At 44.0% G+C, this 17,167-nt stretch overlaps 1 protein-coding gene across 7 annotated transcripts in view; it reads right to left on the reverse strand.

Moving 5' to 3' along the window:
- RNF152 (ring finger protein 152) overlaps positions 1-17,167 on the reverse strand; it is a 69,071-nt gene that overhangs the window by 34,443 nt on the left and 17,461 nt on the right. The window contains exon 1 of one of the 7 annotated variants that reach the window (XM_084888900.1): positions 9,322-9,406. The exons of the other annotated variants lie outside the window; for them this stretch is intronic. The gene's annotated coding sequence lies outside the window, so the exon portion shown is untranslated. Of the gene's footprint in view, positions 1-9,321; positions 9,407-17,167 lie in introns of those variants that run through there. 7 annotated transcript variants of the gene reach the window in all.

Below are 17,167 nucleotides of genomic sequence, written 5' to 3' on the forward strand. Positions count from 1 at the left end.
CCAACTGAACTTGCTAAGACATACACACACAGTATCCAGCTCCAAGAAAATTTATAACAGGTGATGCCCAAACCATACAGATTGGAAACAACCTATTCAGGATTCTATAGTAAACTGTCCTCTTGGTGATTTTTCCAATGTTCCTTTCTTTCTTCCTCTCCACTGAGAGAACTCAAGAGGGCTGAGGGGTGGAATTGGAGTCTCTAGAATTCTTCTACAAAGTGGTATATTTTAGCTGGAATAATCGGGAAGTAGTGGGGAAGGCTTTCTACATGAACGATATTCTAATGTGAGGGTCACACTTCCATTGATGACTTGGAGTTTCACATCTCTCTGCTCTCACTAGCCAATCAGGGAGAGGAGAACCTGGTGCTGAATCACAGCCACTTTACCAACAGGGAGGGGGAAAGTAAAGACCCACACAAATCTCACCGCCAAGCTGCCTTTCCTGAGTCTGTGTTCAATCTGATGTGGAAATGATGGGGAAGAAGCAACAAAAAATCAATGCCACATCAGAAGGCACCTGGTATACCAACAACTTATCAATTGTCCCCAAAACCATAAACTAACAGCAAATACGGCTTTTAAAGAATGGAAGCATTTGAACAGGAACATTATACTTGAAATAAGATAAGAAGAGGAAGTGCTGTAAAATATTCTGTGGCTCAAGTGCATGTCAAATTCATCCTCTGAAGCTATAATTGTACACGATCATAACCAATATTTGGAATGATTCTAAGGGGCAGCAAGATTCCCTGATAGCTACAACTCAGCTTTGGTCACTAATTCAGAAAAGCAAACAAATGCATTTGGTAAAGCTTTTCAACAAAAGTGGCATCATAAGGGAATTCTGGTTCACCAGCAGTCAACCACAAGCATGGAAGGAAATTAGGATGTTCTACTCCATGTGACTCTTTATGGTGGTAATACCATAGCCTCAGAAATAACCTGGCTGAATTACAAGAGAGTAACCTGCTAAGTATTCCTTACTCCATACTTCAGTGTGACCCCTTGGTGTTTCCCTACACCCAGGCCATTAAAGAGCCTAGAGTTCTTGTCCTGGCTCTTGTTGTTAACTCATTGCAGAACCTGGACCAGTCCCTCCACTTCTCTGGGTCTCAAGAGTTTTCTTCAAACTGGACAAATGACCTCCAAGGGCTCCTCTAGTTCTAAATCTAGATGCTTCCCAACGATCCACTAACAAAATGGAACTGGCTGACTTCTACCTGAAATTAGATTCTAATAGTGAGTCAAGTGAAGACAATGGAGCTGATGTTCCAGACTCTGTAATAACTAAAAGCTGGAGAACACACACAAGCTGGAGAATGGCATGGTGAAATATAAAATGGGTCCCTTTTCTGGGAAAGCCACAAAGCCTGAGGGTCCCAAAAGTTTGTTTCAATGACACCTGAGGGCACTTATACTTCTCTGCCACCTCCTTTTTATGCCACCTCCATCACTCGGAGCCTCAAGTACAGGCACAGAAGGGATGAATGATATTGGGGGTCAGCCTTGGGGTGCAGATTCCCCAGAGCATCACCAGTAGGGCCCTTCTGGCCACCGAGGGTTCAGCACTCAGTTCACTGTGATCCAGGAACAGAGTGTCTAGGGGACGTGCTACACCTTCCTCCTGTCCGTATTAGGCCTGGGGAAGGGGCAACAGAGCAACCTCTGTCCTCTTGGCATCTGCAAAATTAGCCACCTAAAATGAAAATTGGATTCAGAGCTGCTGAGCTCTCTCGGGATTCAGATCCCAGAACAGCTAGTTCTGTGAAACAAATGTGCTTGCTTAAGTGGGAGCCCAGAAAAAAAAAGTGACAGGAAAATTGAGGACTTGCTATAAAAATCATCTTCAAAAAGCCATAATTATCACAATAGTGTCACCTAAACATTATTTACAAACATCCTTCTGCACAATTCCTGCTCTTCAAACAGCCCTCATCTAGATTATAGTGCTATTACTCCGGGTAACATTTTAATAACATTTTAAATTAATTAAGTAGTAAAATAAGTAAAACCCAGAATTTTTCAATCAAAACTCAGGAAAGAGTATAATTAAAATAGAAGCAGAAGAACAGGCATAAGAAAAGAGAAAATCTGCCTTTTGAGCTCTGTGCTGATAATTCCTACTTATCAGGTGTAGGATACATCAGTTTTTGCTGTTGTGTTACCCAACACTGTCCGAAGGAGAAAGTGTAAACATATTTCTCATTTGCTAATGAGAAAATTGAGACTTAAAACACAAACTGTCATATCTTTTGGCTGATCCTCCTTGCCTTTGAACGCTGAAGAACTCGGAAGACTAGATCTGAATCCTGGCAAAATGAAGCAAATTTTCAACAAGGAGCAACAGCAAAAGGCAAAAAGTCTATTACTGCAGTTCCCTCCTCAACTACTGTCCCTTCTTTCCTATGACCACGCCTTGTGGTTCATGGTCCCATTCTGATCCTACAGGGGGCTCAAAAGCAGCAAATAATCCCCCACTCCATATCTTCCAGGCCCTGGCCAGCAATCAAGGCTCTAACTGTGGATCTTTGTTCATTCTATTTTGGACGGTACCCTATCACAGAACGCGTATCAGCCTCAGCCCTATAAATCAATAGTCATTTAAAGTAAGTTTGTCATGGGCATATATAAACACTTCCGTTCAACAGTGTTTTCCAAAATGATGCATTTGCCCAGGGATTATAAATAATCAGGTAACTCAAACAACAGCAGCAGCAAAAACAACTTCAGTCGGTGCTAAAGTGGTGGGTACATTTTATTTTGGGACCTTTTCTGCTACTACATGTATGAAGTAAATGAAGCAGGACAATTGCTCAGTCCCAGGCATGGTGTGTCCCAACCTGGAGTCAGGCGCCCAGCCTCATTTTTTTCCAACTGGAATTCCTCCCCACCCCACCCTCACTCCCATTTCTAAGTCCAGCCCTACCCTTAATGGGGGCATCTAGGCAGTTTTGGTGCAACCCTCTGGGACCCCACCTAAGTCCCCCTGACTGCTAGCTCCGCAGTGACCTCCTGCCCAGGGCTCCCCTCCCTTCATCTGGGGTTCTTTAACCCTCCAGGTCTAAAGCTCAAAGGACTCCTGGCTGCCCATTTCATTCTCCCCCAAGCCACCTGGACCTGCCGTCCCTACATCCCTGCACCCTAGAACCGGGAGCCTGTCCCCAAGACACTGCCACCTCTGGAAATATTCACCAATTCTGTCTCCTTCAACATCCTATGGCAACCTGTCAGCCACCCTCCTGAAGCTCCTCCACTTCTTCTGCAGGTGAAGTCCACGCAGGGCTCCCATCTGGGGCTCCTCCCAGGTGCTCCAGGCCCTGAGACCAGCAGCTCCTCAACAGAGCGTCTGCATGTCAGACCTTGCCCTGACCTCAATGTCTCTGTCTAAGCCTGTGTGTTAAATGTTACTATTTCTTCAAGGAGAGAGCTGGTGAGTGCCTGTCCACACACACACACACACACACACACACACCACACCACACACCACCCCCCCACCCCCCCACCCCCCGCCTCCATCCCTTTTACTTGAGGTCTGCCAGCGGCTTGCACACAGCAACCTATTCATTGCCCTGCAGACATCATGATGCAGCACATTTCACCTTTCTCACAGAGATGAGAAGCCTGGGGTCCCTTTTAAGAACTGTACTGCCCTTGCCAGTTTGGCTGTGGATTGAGTGTCCGCCTGTGGACTGAAAGGTCCTGGATTCAATTCCAGTCAAGGCCAGGTACCTCGGTTATAGACTCGGTCCCATCCATGTGCTGGAGGCAAACCATCGGTGTGCCTCTCTCAGATTGGTGTTTCTCTCTCTTTCTGTCTCTCCCCCCTCCCTTCCACTCTCTCTAAAAATCAGTGGAAAAATATCCTCAGATGAGGATTAACCAAAAAAACCCAAACAAAACAAAAAAAGAAATGTGCTTAAGTGCAGTCAGTAAGACTGGGGCAAAACCAGGACTAAACTCAGGGTCTCCTCGCTTCCTTCTTCCTGAGTGAACTACCTTTGGAAAAAGTCTGGGTTTCTTGTGCACCCTCAGGTGATGCCAATCACCGAGTGCTGAGGGCCCAGGAGGCACTTTCTCCCCAACCTGATGCCCCTTGGCCTCCCCTGGTATGACAGAGGAGAGCTGGGGTTCCTGGCAGCCCAGTCACCTGCCTGCACCATTCAGATGCCACCGCAGACTCGAACGACCTCACAAAATGGGACAGTAGCATTTGCTCAAATTCCCACCTCAGTACTTCTGATAAAACCAATTGTTTCCAATAAAACTGGAAGGACTTCTGTGCTTCCCAGAGGCACCATCTAAGCTGCTGAGTTTCGAGCTTAGTTGACTGAAGTGAAATCGGCAGCAGAGCAGGAAGGCTGTTTGGTGCTAATTCAAACTCTGAGTCGCTTCCGAAATGCTGGGTAACTCTCACAGTCCGTGTTCCCCGTGCTCCACAGTCATTACAGGCATGATGTCATGGCTGCCGGTTCTGGAAACAGCCAGAGGTCTGCATCCCATCCAGGGTGGGATATATGCTACCTCTGAAGATGGACTAGACGCTGTGGTGTAAATGGATTCCAAACACCTGGCGTGGGGTGAGGAGTTGTCCTAGGTTGAATGGTGTCTCCCAAACAGGCTCTTTAAGTCCTAACTCCAATACCCCAGGACGTGGCCTTGTGGGGAAATAGGGTTGTTGCACATGTAATTAGTTAAGATGAGGTCATACTGGACTGAGTGGGAGGAGAGGTAGGGGGCAGAGCACGCTTAATCCAACATGACTCATGTGCTTAAGAAGAGACAGACGCAGACGCAGACGGAGAGAAGGCCATGTGGTGAGAGGTGGAGATCGGAGGGCTGCATCTGAGCCAAAAATCTCGGCAACATCAGAGCTGGAAGAGGCAGGAAGGACTGTCCCCTAAGCAGTGTTTCCCAAACTTTTGACATATGTGTACCCCTTCTATAATTTTCGTAACGCTGAGTACCCGTCGTACTCATGAGAATGTAGAATTAGGCACAGCTAAGCACGGTGCAGTGCATATCCCCACCAAACTCCGGTGCAACACGTACCCCCACCAAACCCTTCCTGTACCCCTGGGGGTACGCATACCACACTTTGGAAAACACTGCTTTCAGTGGGAGCAAGGCCCTGCTGACACCAGGATCTATCCTCCGGAACTATCACACATTTCTGTGGTCTGCAGCCACGTGCTTAGTGGTGCTCTGTTAGGCAGCCCAGGAAATGAATACAAGGGGGCAATGAACAACCAGGTAACCATAAAGACCCCTTGATTTAGAAGAAGCACCAAACAGGAAAGAGAAAATGCAGGTCTGTGCTCAGGAATGGCTTCCACACATGACCACCTGCCTGGTTGGACTGCAGGGAGAAAGACAAGGCCCTGAGTCCCTCAGAGGACACTTTCTTTCCCTAAGAAGCTATTTAATTCAGGTCTTAAGTCGGGGAAGGAATGGGGGCATGCAGGGAATTGCTTTTTCTCCCTGTCTACATACTAAGGCCTGCGTCCTCCATCCAGCCTGACCCTCTCCTCCCTTCCTATCTGCCTCACATGCTTGTAGAAAGGGACTAGCCAGGTGTTTTCATACCCATGATCTCACCCAATCATCATGACCAACATATTTTTGGGGGGAGGGCAGGTATTATCAACCCCATTCTATACACAGGGAAACTGAGGCTCAGAGATCAGAGGCTGCCCCAGATGAGATGACCATCCTGAAAAGAACTTCAGTTGACAAACCAAAGTCTTCTTAAAAAGGTGCAGGGGTCGCCGAAACCGGTTTGGCTCAGTGGATAGTGTTGGCCTGCGGATTGAAAGGTCCCGGGTTCGATTTCGGTCAAGGGCACGTACCTTGGTTGCGGGCACATCCCCATTGGGGGGGTGCAAGAGGCAGCTGGTCGATGTTTCTTTCTCATCAACGTTTCCAACTCTCTATCCCTCTCAATTCCTCTCTGGTGTAAAAATCAATAAAATATATATAAAAAATAAAAAATAAAAAAAAGGTGCAGGGGTGAGGGAGGGAGGGGAGGAGTCATTATGTTTTGGGATAATTATTATGCAATAATAATTAAGAAAAATAAAGTGTAATTAAAAAGTAGTTTGTACCCTGGCCAGGGTTTCTCAGTGGTTAGAGCATCAGCCCGCACATGGAAGGGTCATGGGTCCAATTCTTGGTCAAGGGAACATATCTGGGTTGCAGGTTCAATCCCCAGCCCTGGTTGGGGTGTGTGCAGGAAGCAGCCAATTGATGTGTATATCTCACATCAATGTGTCTGTCTGTCTGTCTCTCTCTCTCAATGGAAAATATCCTTGGATGTAGACTAACAAAAAAGAAACTTGGGGTGGAGCCAAAACTGGTTTGGCTCAGTGGACTAAAAGGTCCCGAGTTCGATTCTGGTCAAGGGCATGTACCTTGGTTGTGGGCACATCCCCAGTGGGGGGTGTGCAAGAGGCAGCTGATTGATGTTTCTTTCTCATCAATGTTTCTAACTCTCTATCCCTCTCCCTTCCTCTCTGTAAAAAAAAAAATCAATAAAATATATGTTTTTTTTAAAAAAAAAGAAAAGAAACTTGGGGTGGAAGCTCTGACTCTCATCAGCTGCCTACTCCACAAATTTCCAGCTTTTCTTTTTTGAAAATACCCAGCACCTGGTCACTGAGAAATCTTGACTTCACTTTTCTTGCCCCCAAACCTGCAACCAAGACACCAGACACATAGACCCCCTTGGGCAAGGACACCCTCAAAAAGATGTTCCACATTTGTCATCTTGAAAAATATTGAACACCACTGAAAAAATGTAGGTTTTCTTTTTCAGTTTTAAATGTCTACTTTCTCCAAAATGAATTAGTAATTCTCTGGATTTCATAATGTTAAATTCATTAATGATAACTACAGCTTGAAAATGTGAAAGGAAATTGCTTCCGGGATAAAATTAAATGGGAAACTCTAAGCAGTGATTCATGGTTGTCCCTATCGAAATGACTAATCCATGTGACAAACCTGGTTGGCAGCACAGAAAGGAAACATGATTTCCCCCCATTGCCTTTTTATACTTTGCTGAATTGTTTTTGCAGACTGACTAAAACCAAAGGCCTCGCTAATCCCCTGCTAGGAATTTAGAACTTAAGAGTACTTGTGGAATTTAGAGTCTCTCTTGCCTCGAAAAGGAACATAATGGATGAAGGCTTTTGTGCCTCGGAAAAGACTTTTCTCAACATTAGTGTTTAAACTCACAGTCCAAGATTTAGAAGGAAACTCATTTTAAATTGAAGGCAAATATCCCCATCATATCTGTCCACATCTCCCCCCCAAAAAACTGTATGAAAGTCTAAAAATGGCCATTTTATTTTAGACTAGAGGTCTGGTGCATGAATTCGTACACGGGGTGAGGGCCGATTGGGCTGAGCCAGCCAGGGGGAGGGGCCCTCGGGTCCAGGGGACAATTTGCATAGTAGCCTTTTATTATACAGGATTACAAGGCAGGCTAGCCAGCTAAGGTTCAACCCCCTGTCTCTCTGTTAGAACAAGTGGGCACTGGAGTAACCTTGTCATCCAAGACAAGGTAATACAATGTTTCTAGCTTTCACCTAACCCTGGCTATTCTACCCCCTAACACTTTCTTAGGTCTATTCCTACAACAACCCTATGCTAGTGGAAAAACAGGCAGGGGTACTCCCAGAGCTCTGTCCCAAAGGTTATCCCTTGCTGGGAACCGCTAGCCACTCCACAAAAGCCCTGCAAACCAGGTCCCTCATCTCCAATCTCTCCCTTACTCCAACCACCCTGGAAACTCCTCAATGACAAGTCAGATCCCCATCAGCCTTCAGGACTGCTCCATGCCAGGGCTTTACATATGATGACTCCTTTATCCTTGGGACAGCTCAGGGAAGGTGGCCCCATTGTCACCATATTGCAGATCAAGAGATGGTAACAAAGATGTTCAGAATACTTGCTCATATTACAAAGTAACTGGCAGAGCTAAGACTGTCATCCACACTTCCTGCCCAGTTGCCCACACCTTGACCCATTGGGGATGCCACGCCAATTGGAAGCTAAGGGGGTGAGGCCCACATGCCCACCAGGGTCTGTGGGTCTTTTGATGATTTGGTTATCTTTCCAGCCTCATCTAACCCACACCCTCTTCTCCATCCACACCCCGTCTGGCTGTTCCTTCATTTCCTCCTGGAGGGCTTTGAGATGCTTTGCGATGTTCCCCAACACCCCATCCTCTCCCCTCACTGCCCAACCCCTGGTGTCCCTGCTCCCACCTAAATGCTCCTGAAGTACCATTCCCCACGTTCTACTGACACTGGGATGCAGACGCATGTCTCAAGCCTGCAAGGCAACAGCTCTGGCTGCCCCTGTATCCCCGTAACTTAAAGGGCCATGGTCAGATGGCCCATCACCTTCAGAACTAATGAGGGTGCTCTGGCAAGTCAGCAGTTAACAAGCAAAAACCAAACCAACAGCAGACTGCAGGGCTCATCCCAAACTGACTCAGCCAGGGACAGGAAGGGTTTGTGTGCACTTTTTTTTTTTTTTTTAATATATATTTTATTGATTTTTTTACAGAGAGGAGGAGAGAGGGATAGAGAGCTAGAAACGTCGATGAGAGAGAAACATCGACCAGCTGCCTCTTGCACACCCCCTACTGGGGATGTGCCCGCAACCAATGTACATGCCCTTGACCGGAATCGAACCCGGGACCTTTCAGTCCGCAGACCGACGCTCTACCACTGAGCCAAACCGGTTTTGGCTGTGTGCACTTTTTAAAAGCTCTGCCTGTCAGGGTAGTTTTTCCCCCCACCAAGCATCCAAATGTCACACCCACTGATGGGGAGAACACCCAGATATCTGTTCGCTAGCTAATGGGCTTAGGAAGCAAGATTGCCCATGCATTACAAAGGCAAAGAGATGACAAACCGAACCCACAACTCACACTGCTTTTTATCTGCGTTTCCTGGCAGCAGGAGGGGAGCAGAGATATCTGAAAGAAGTCTTTATTTATTTTTTTTAAACCTTTCAGGAATCCATTCCAGGTTGTGAACTTAGCATCAAATAAATCCTGATACCAACAGCAATGCAGCACGAAAAGCAGAGAGAACAATTGTAACTTGCAGTAATCATTAAAAATGTAAAATAATGCTTCTACATCCCATAAAACAGTTACAAATGCCCAGGGCATCTGAATTCTCCGGGGAAACCTACAGTGCACTAAAAAGACACTTAATGCACCAAAAAAAACCACTTTATGATTATGTAAATTTCACCTGAAACTAATATGCTAGCTAAAACAACTATCAACTGCATTTTGCTCACCTTCTTAGAACTTAATTAGCCCCAGAGGGCCGTCTGGATGCCCTGGCGCCTGCTTCTCACACAAGGTCCAAGGAGGCTCATGGTAAGGAATGAAGCGAGTTTTCCTGTCCCTTACAAGCTGATGACTAGAGAGGTTTGGCCTTCAAGAGTTGCTCAAGGCTTACAATATATGTCTGTGTTATGTTTAAGGTTGTTCCTCCCTGGAAAAAAAAGCACTTAAAAACATTTTCCAATATTTCTTTTTTTCTTCTGTTTATTCCATGTCTGAAAAGCAGCCACACCTGCTCAGTGTCAGCTGAAAGACTCCAGGATGGAGTTAAGTCCAGCCAGTCGGCCTCAGCTGACCCGCAGGACCCTGAACAAGGCCTCGTCAGGTCAGGAGAATCAGTCCCAGCTTTAAAAGCAACTGCAAAGGAATAAGAGCATAAATCAGTACTTTGCCTTGCAGTTAAGTGGAGGAAAAATGCAGAGCGGAACAGTATGTAGGAAAGTCAGGAGTAGGCATTACCCAGGCAACCTCATAAAAAGGTCAATGACATACAGGATTATTCATGCATGACTTACAAGTGGATTGATAAGAAATTGCTTATCCTTGAGGTTCTTAGGGTTCCCTCTTTAATATTAAATAGAACTAAAAAGTGTTTATCATTTGTAAGGACAAAGGTCTTTGTCACAAACACTTGAGGTTTTTAGAAGATTTTTTGAACATTCTAAGGCCTTACAACGTCCAATGCCTACCCTAGGTTCTCCATTTCTTTGTTAGTGGGACCAGTTTAACCATTTCAATTATCACAAAGTTCTAATTAGTCAAATCCATGGATGGAGTGCTGGGGTTCCTCGCAGCCTAGTCACCTGCCTGCACCATTCCTACCCACTGCTAACTATACAAGCAATACAAAAACAAAAAATTAGGAAGTTTATATAAGCAGATGTGGGCAGGAAACCATGAGACTAACAGTTAAATTAGTATTCACTTTGCACATTTGTAATTTCTGATACAGACTTATACACTGAGCTTGTTCATTCTGAATTCAACCCACGAAGGTTGACTCAGACTAGGCAACACCATATACCTTGTCAATCATATCCTTCCATTTCTCCCAAACCTCACTCACCCTCTCTTAGAAAGAAATAATTTTAAAATATAAGAATATTATTTTACTGGACACATATTTAACACTAATCCCCTGCTGTCAGAATTCTAGAGACAGGGGTGGGGTGGGGAGTAAAAAGCACAGAGGAAGCCTTAGGGGACAAATTTCATTGCAGACATGACGTGCACTCCAAAGAGAAGCAGGCTTTACTGCTCAGAGGATGAGATTTATTATTGCAAATATACATAAGCACAGAATTTCTTCTTCAGGTTGCCCTGGCCAGATAGCTCAGTTGGTTAGAGCATCATCCCTAAACACTAAGTTGTGTGCAAGTTCAATCCCTGGTCATGAATGCATCTATAAGTGGAACAATAAATCGATGTTTCTCTCCCTCTCTCCCTCTCTTATTCTTTCTCTCTAAAATAAATAAATAGCTCTGGCCGGGTGGCTCAGTTGTTTGGAGCATCGTACCCTGCACCAAATGGTTGTGGGTTCAATTCTCACTCAGTTAGGGCACATACCTAGATTGTGGGTTCAATCCCTGATAAGGGAACGTATGGGGACAACCAATGAATGTTTCTCTCTTACCCCTATCTCTCCTTTTCTCTGTCTTTCTCTCTCTGTGTGTGTCTCTCTCAAATCAATAATATATCCTTAGGTGAGGATTAAAAAATAAAATAAAATTTTAAAATTAAAAAAACAACTTCATGCCATACACATAATCTCCTTGCCTCCCACATAGCTTTTTTTTTTTTTTTTTAACAAATGCTTTTGTCTGATCTGGTTTCCTTTTACCTAAGCAAGAAAGAGTGGAGACCACACCTTCCTTTCAGTTGCCCATGTCTGTCCCCTCACCCTTGGTCCTTCACAGCTGGCTTGTTCCCTTTGAGAAAAGACTTCAAGTCCCTGATGACTCCATGGATCCAAAGTCCAGTCTGGTGTTTGTGTCTTGGCCAAATGCGACCCAAGCCCCACTCCATTTAGGTTTTGCTTCAGGACATCACTTTTCTCGATCTACCTTTTTTTTTTTTGTTTAATGTATTTCATTGATTTTTTTATAGAGAGGAAGAAAGAGGGATTAAAAAGTTAGAAACATCGATGAAAGAGAATCATCGATCAGCTGCCTCTTGCACACCCCTACTGGGGATGTACCTGCAACCAAGGTACATGCCCTTGACCGGAATCGAACCCAGGACCCTTCAGTATGCTGGCCGACGCTCTACCTACTGAGCCAAACAGGTTTCGACTCTACCTTTTTCTTAAGGATGTGGAAAGAAAGAGATCTTTAAGGTTAACCAAGAAAGAAAAAGGATCAATGTCCTATTTTCCTACCAGTGTGTTTATAGATCTCACCTCTTCAATCCAAAATAATAAATAAGAAGCCAGGTGAGGGATTGGCCCATCCCAGGCAAACGGTCCAGATTACAGTCAGTGCCTGTGTCTTCCTGTGTCCACACCTCCTGCTCTGTTTTTAATGCTGACCTTACTCCTCCTACCACCTCTGGAGTCCCTGCCGGCATCCTTCCCCAAGCCTCAGAAGTGCCTTTTTATTCTCCCGCTCTTTCTGCACTTGCTCCCCGGAGGGGCTGGCACAAAGCAGACTCAAAAGATTTGCTAGCCTTGTAGATTTAATCAATTAACATATACAAAATATTTTCTTTTATTTTTATGTTGCCAATTTTAAAGTTTTATTTAAGCCGAAGCCGGTTTGGCTCAGTGGTAGAGCGTCGGTCTGCGGACTGAAGGGTCCCAGGTTCGATTCCGGTCAAGGGCATGTGCATTGGTTGCGGGCACATCCCCGGTAGGGGGTGTGCAAGAGGCAGCTGGTCGATGTTTCTCTCTCATCGACGTTTCTAGCTCTCTATCTCTCTCCCTTCCTCTCTGTAAAAAATCAATAAAATATATTTAATAAATATATTTAATAAATAAATAAATAAATAAATAAATAAATAAGTTTTATTTAAGACATCACATTTTCCACTTTACAATACAGTTATGAAGTGCATTATATTTCCTTTCCCCGTGCACAGTCCGTATTCAAGTATCAAGAATGCCCAGTTATTTACTATATAGCAGCTTAACTTTTAAAACTGCCATGGAATTTGCTACAAATTTGGGTCCTTCAATATTTTGTGTGGAACAATGCTAGATCTATGCTCAAAGCTGGCTTAGTCAACCTCTTCAATGGTGGGCCTGGAGGAGGCACCACCAGAGGGAGGCGCTCCGCCACCGGGGCAAGAAAAGGAGGGTTATACATAATATTTTAAAAAGCACCTGACACGGGCACCACATACAACCATGACCATTATTAACCTTCGTTGTGACTTCCCCAAGATAGGTATTGCTGGTCTCATCTTAAATGAGGGCATCTACTCATGATCAGAAGGCTGATAAATCCGTCAGAGTAGGGACATGGCCCTCAGCCTACCAAGTGACCACAATTCCTGCTGTTTCGGCCCCACAAGGAATGAATCTCTAGTGGTGAAACCATGGACACTGCAGGCCCCCAGGGTGAGATCACATTGGTGTCCTGTGGTGTGCTGTATCAGAAGGAAGGGCTCAGATGGGCATAGACCGATTCCCCGAGCATGACCAAGTGCAGCCTGGCATGTTCTACCCACCTGTGAACTACCTCAATCAGTCTCAAGGTTTTCCCAACTTTAAAATGGAAACAATTTACTTGGGATGTGGTAAGGTCCCAATTCCTAGATATGTTCATGGCAAAAGCTAAAACTTCTTGGGAAGACTCCAGAAAGGGACCCTGAAGTAGAGAAGGCAGCAAACTGGTGATGTTAGTCACTCCCATGAAGACTTCAGAGGACAGGCTAGAGATTAACAATGTTCTTTAAAAACTTAACTACCAGATGCCCTGCCTCAGCAGTTGAGCGTCCGCCCAGAAACCAAGAGGTCACCCATTCAATTCCTGGTCAGAGCACATGCCCAGGTTGTGGGCTCCATCTCTGGTGGGAGGCATGCATCAGGCAGCCAATCCATGGTGTTCCTCTCTACTCAATGTTTCTATCCCACCCCCATTCTAAAAATCAATAAAACATATTTAAAAAAAAAAAACTACTTACTACCAGAGCTGAAAATATTATTAATGGTCTGGTTAAAAACTCTGAATGAACTCTAGGCTGTCTAATTTTTAATCTTTAAAGCAGTCCTGAAAAGTCATCCATTTCCATTATATATTACAAACCCATAATTAGGCCTTCTTCCTTTCTGGCTTGTCCTACATTTGAAAAGCATTCACCATTCTAGTAAAGCATTATCCCTCAGAATAACCACATCATTCTATACTTGCACAATTATGTCATGGACATAATCACTGCCATCATGATTTCAGCAGCTATTTGTTGCACTACAATTTCCAGACAAAATTTTGGTGTGGAAACAACACCGCCACAAGAAGATAATTACTCACAACTCTACCATGAATATAGCACAGAGAAAATGAAATTAAAATGCTAACATTTTTAGTATTTCATTTTTAATATCATGTTCATCTTTATATCCAGAAATTAATGACTAGAGACATTTATTGTTAGTATATTTTGTTTCTGATAGCTTCTCCCCCTCCACCCCTACCCCAACCCCCCCCCCCCCCTTCCCGCTTTTCTCCCTCTTCTCCTGCTACAGTAACTACTTCTGCAAGGTCTGAAAACCCACTGTAGCTCAGCTGGCTCAGCTGGCTCAGCTGGCTCAGCTGAGTGGCTCAGTTGACTGGAGTGCAAGGATTTGATTCCCATTCAGGGTACATACCTAGGTTGTAGGTTCGATCTTCTATTAAAGCATGTATAGGAGGCAACAGATTGATATTTCTCTCTCACATCAATGTTTCTTCTACTGCCCCCCCACACACACCCCTTATTCTTCTCTCTAAAAATTGATAAATACATCCTTGGGTGAGGATAAATAAAAAAAGAAAAAGAAAAAGAAAAAGAAAACCCACTTTATGCAATGCATTGGCATACCAATGCTACCACTGATCAGATTTGGGATTTCCATCAGGTTTGTCTTTGGCAACATAATCCTGAGCAAGCTCCTAAACTTCTCTGGGCCTCAGTTTGCTCATCCATAAATTGGGGACAAAAACAGTACCTACTCTGGACTTATTCTGATAATTTAATTGGGTAATTTAGAGCTTCACAAATGCTCTGGATTTTGTTACTGCCAAGTTCACATCAGCAATTACCTCTTCAATTTATAAATTCAATTCAAAGATATTCAATATTTAAAATTTTACTCAGGCATGGATCGGTGGTTGAGCATTGACCTATGAACCAGGAGGTCATGGTTCAATTCCTATTCATAGCATATGCCTGGGTTACAGGCTTGATCCCTAGCGTGGGACATGTAGAAGGCAACCGATCAATGATTCTCTCATCATTTATATTTCTATCTCTCTTTTCCTCTCCCTTCCTCTCTGAAATCAATATATTTTTTAAAAGTCATTTATGAACATCAGTCCACATATTCTCTGAAGGCATAAGAGTTCTTTCTCCAAAACCTAAAGAAAGTGGATTTGTTCTCTGAGAAAATGGCCAGCATGCAGGGTAGTTCTAACAATTCTAACTAATTGGTACTAATTACTACCGGTAAAGGCTTTTTGAGGCTGACGGAAATGAGATCATATTAGTAAACAAATCTCAGGAAAGGAAAATGAGAGCCATTGCACTCCCAAGTACTTTCCAAATCTACCTTAATAAGCAGTTTCATTCTGTTGGTTCACAACCATCCCACATAACATACTATGTGAATTTTGTCTGATTAATTTCAGAAATATTAAAACTAATGTTTAGCTTCTACCACTGTGTTCCCCATTTGGTCTCTGAGTATATTTTGATTCCTGCAAACCTATCCCCAATATCTTACATAAAACCAAAGGCAAAATTTGCCCTAATCCAATCCCCTTTCTGCCACCATCTCAGAGCATTAACTGACCAAAAAATCAATCAAGGTAGTCAATATGTCTTTTGAATAGTAGACAAATGTAAGCTAAGCCAATGGTGGTAAACAATATATTATACTTCTAACTAACTGAAAGTATAAGAATCCACTACCAAGATTTTGGGCCTCCCCAAGAGAAAAGAAAAGTTCCTGATGATACAGTCCTTAACCAACCAGTAGCATGAAGCTACCATAGCCCAAATAGTGTGGGGGAATATTTAAAAAAGTGGAAGATCACTGTAGTGTCTACAGAGATTAAGAACTACTAGTTACAATCTTAGAAGCATGAACAGACTGAACCTCAGAGGGAAGGCAGGGGAAGGTGGATGGGAAGAGATCAACCAATAAACTTGTATGCATATATGCATAACCCGTGGACATGGACAATGGGGTGGAGAGGGCCTGTGTGCAGGGGAGGATGAGAGTGGGCTGGAAGAGATTAATGAAGGGAAAAGGAGAACCTATATAACACTTTCAACAATAAATAATTTAAAAGATATATCTCAATATTCTGAATAAAATGCAATATTTTTTTAAAAAAAGAACTAGTTAGAGATATAACAATTCATGACAACATTTACTGGTAATATATATATCAGATATCTGGAATGCAAAGATGCATATAAGCCCCAGCTAGTTTGGCTCAGTAGGTAGAGGGTCGGCCTTCGGACTGAAGGGTCCCAGATTCGATTCCAGCCAGGGGCATGTGCCCAGGTTGAGGGCTCAATCCCCAGTAGGGGGTGTGCAGGAGGCAGCCAATCAATGATTCTCTCTCATTGATATTTCTAACTCTCTCTCCCTCTCCCTTCCTCTCTGAAATCAAAAATATTTTTAAAAAACAAAACAAAATAAAGATGCATAGGGCAGGCACAGCCCTCAAAGGACACACATCTACCACATGTCAGCAGCTGGCCATCCCCAGGATATACACTAAGATCTGTGAGATGGAGAAGGCAGCCTAGGTCATTGTCAGCTGCAATAATCTAGGATTCAGATAGGATATGAGTAGGGTTTTAACGAAAGAGTTAGGATTTGAAGAGAAGGACAGAGGAAGAAAAGGAAGGCAGGGATCCTAAAGGAGGCAAGAAGGGAAAGGCAGGCTTGCCTGCAGCACAGCTGGGGCTGATGAGTTAGCAGACAGACCAGATGAGCAGAGGGTCTTCCAAGCAGATTCCCAATATCCCAGGCAAGGTTCGGAATAGAACATTCTTCACGCATGGTCTGTAAAACATTTTAAATCTAGGAAAAATCATAACTAAGCTGGGGATGATAAATATGCACTAAGCCACGCCAGAACATGAAGTCACATATCTCTCTTAGTTTTCATTAAACGCGTGTCCTCTGCTCCAGAAATTATACTTTTTTCTTTCGGCCTATGTCCTTCCACAGCCAGCTCCCTAAAGGTTCTCTCCCCCACTTGGCAACGTGGTTCAACCTCAGATTCATAATGACCATCTGGATGGGATTACTCTCAAGGCACAGCTCTGATCCGTCTACTAAATGCCATTTCCAAACTGAACTTTTGATTTCTCTCAAATCTGGCCTTTTCGATGCAATGTTATATGTGTTACCATTATCCATCCAGTACTTCAGACTTGAAAACTGGTTTACCTCCCACCTCTCATTTAATCAGTCTCTAAAATTCTGCTAGTTTTGTCTCTAACATGTGTCTTTCATTCATGCATCCTTCTCATTCCCATCGCCCTGCCCTGGGGTCCAGGTCTTCACCATATCTTCTCTGGACCTGGGTTGGTCCCCCCACATTTGTCCTTTCCTGCTCCAATCCATATCACCTGCTGCCA

The sequence above is a fragment of the Pipistrellus hanaki genome (assembly GCF_964339955.1).
Source record: "Pipistrellus hanaki genome assembly, chromosome: 6".
NCBI lineage: Eukaryota > Metazoa > Chordata > Mammalia > Chiroptera > Vespertilionidae > Pipistrellus > Pipistrellus hanaki.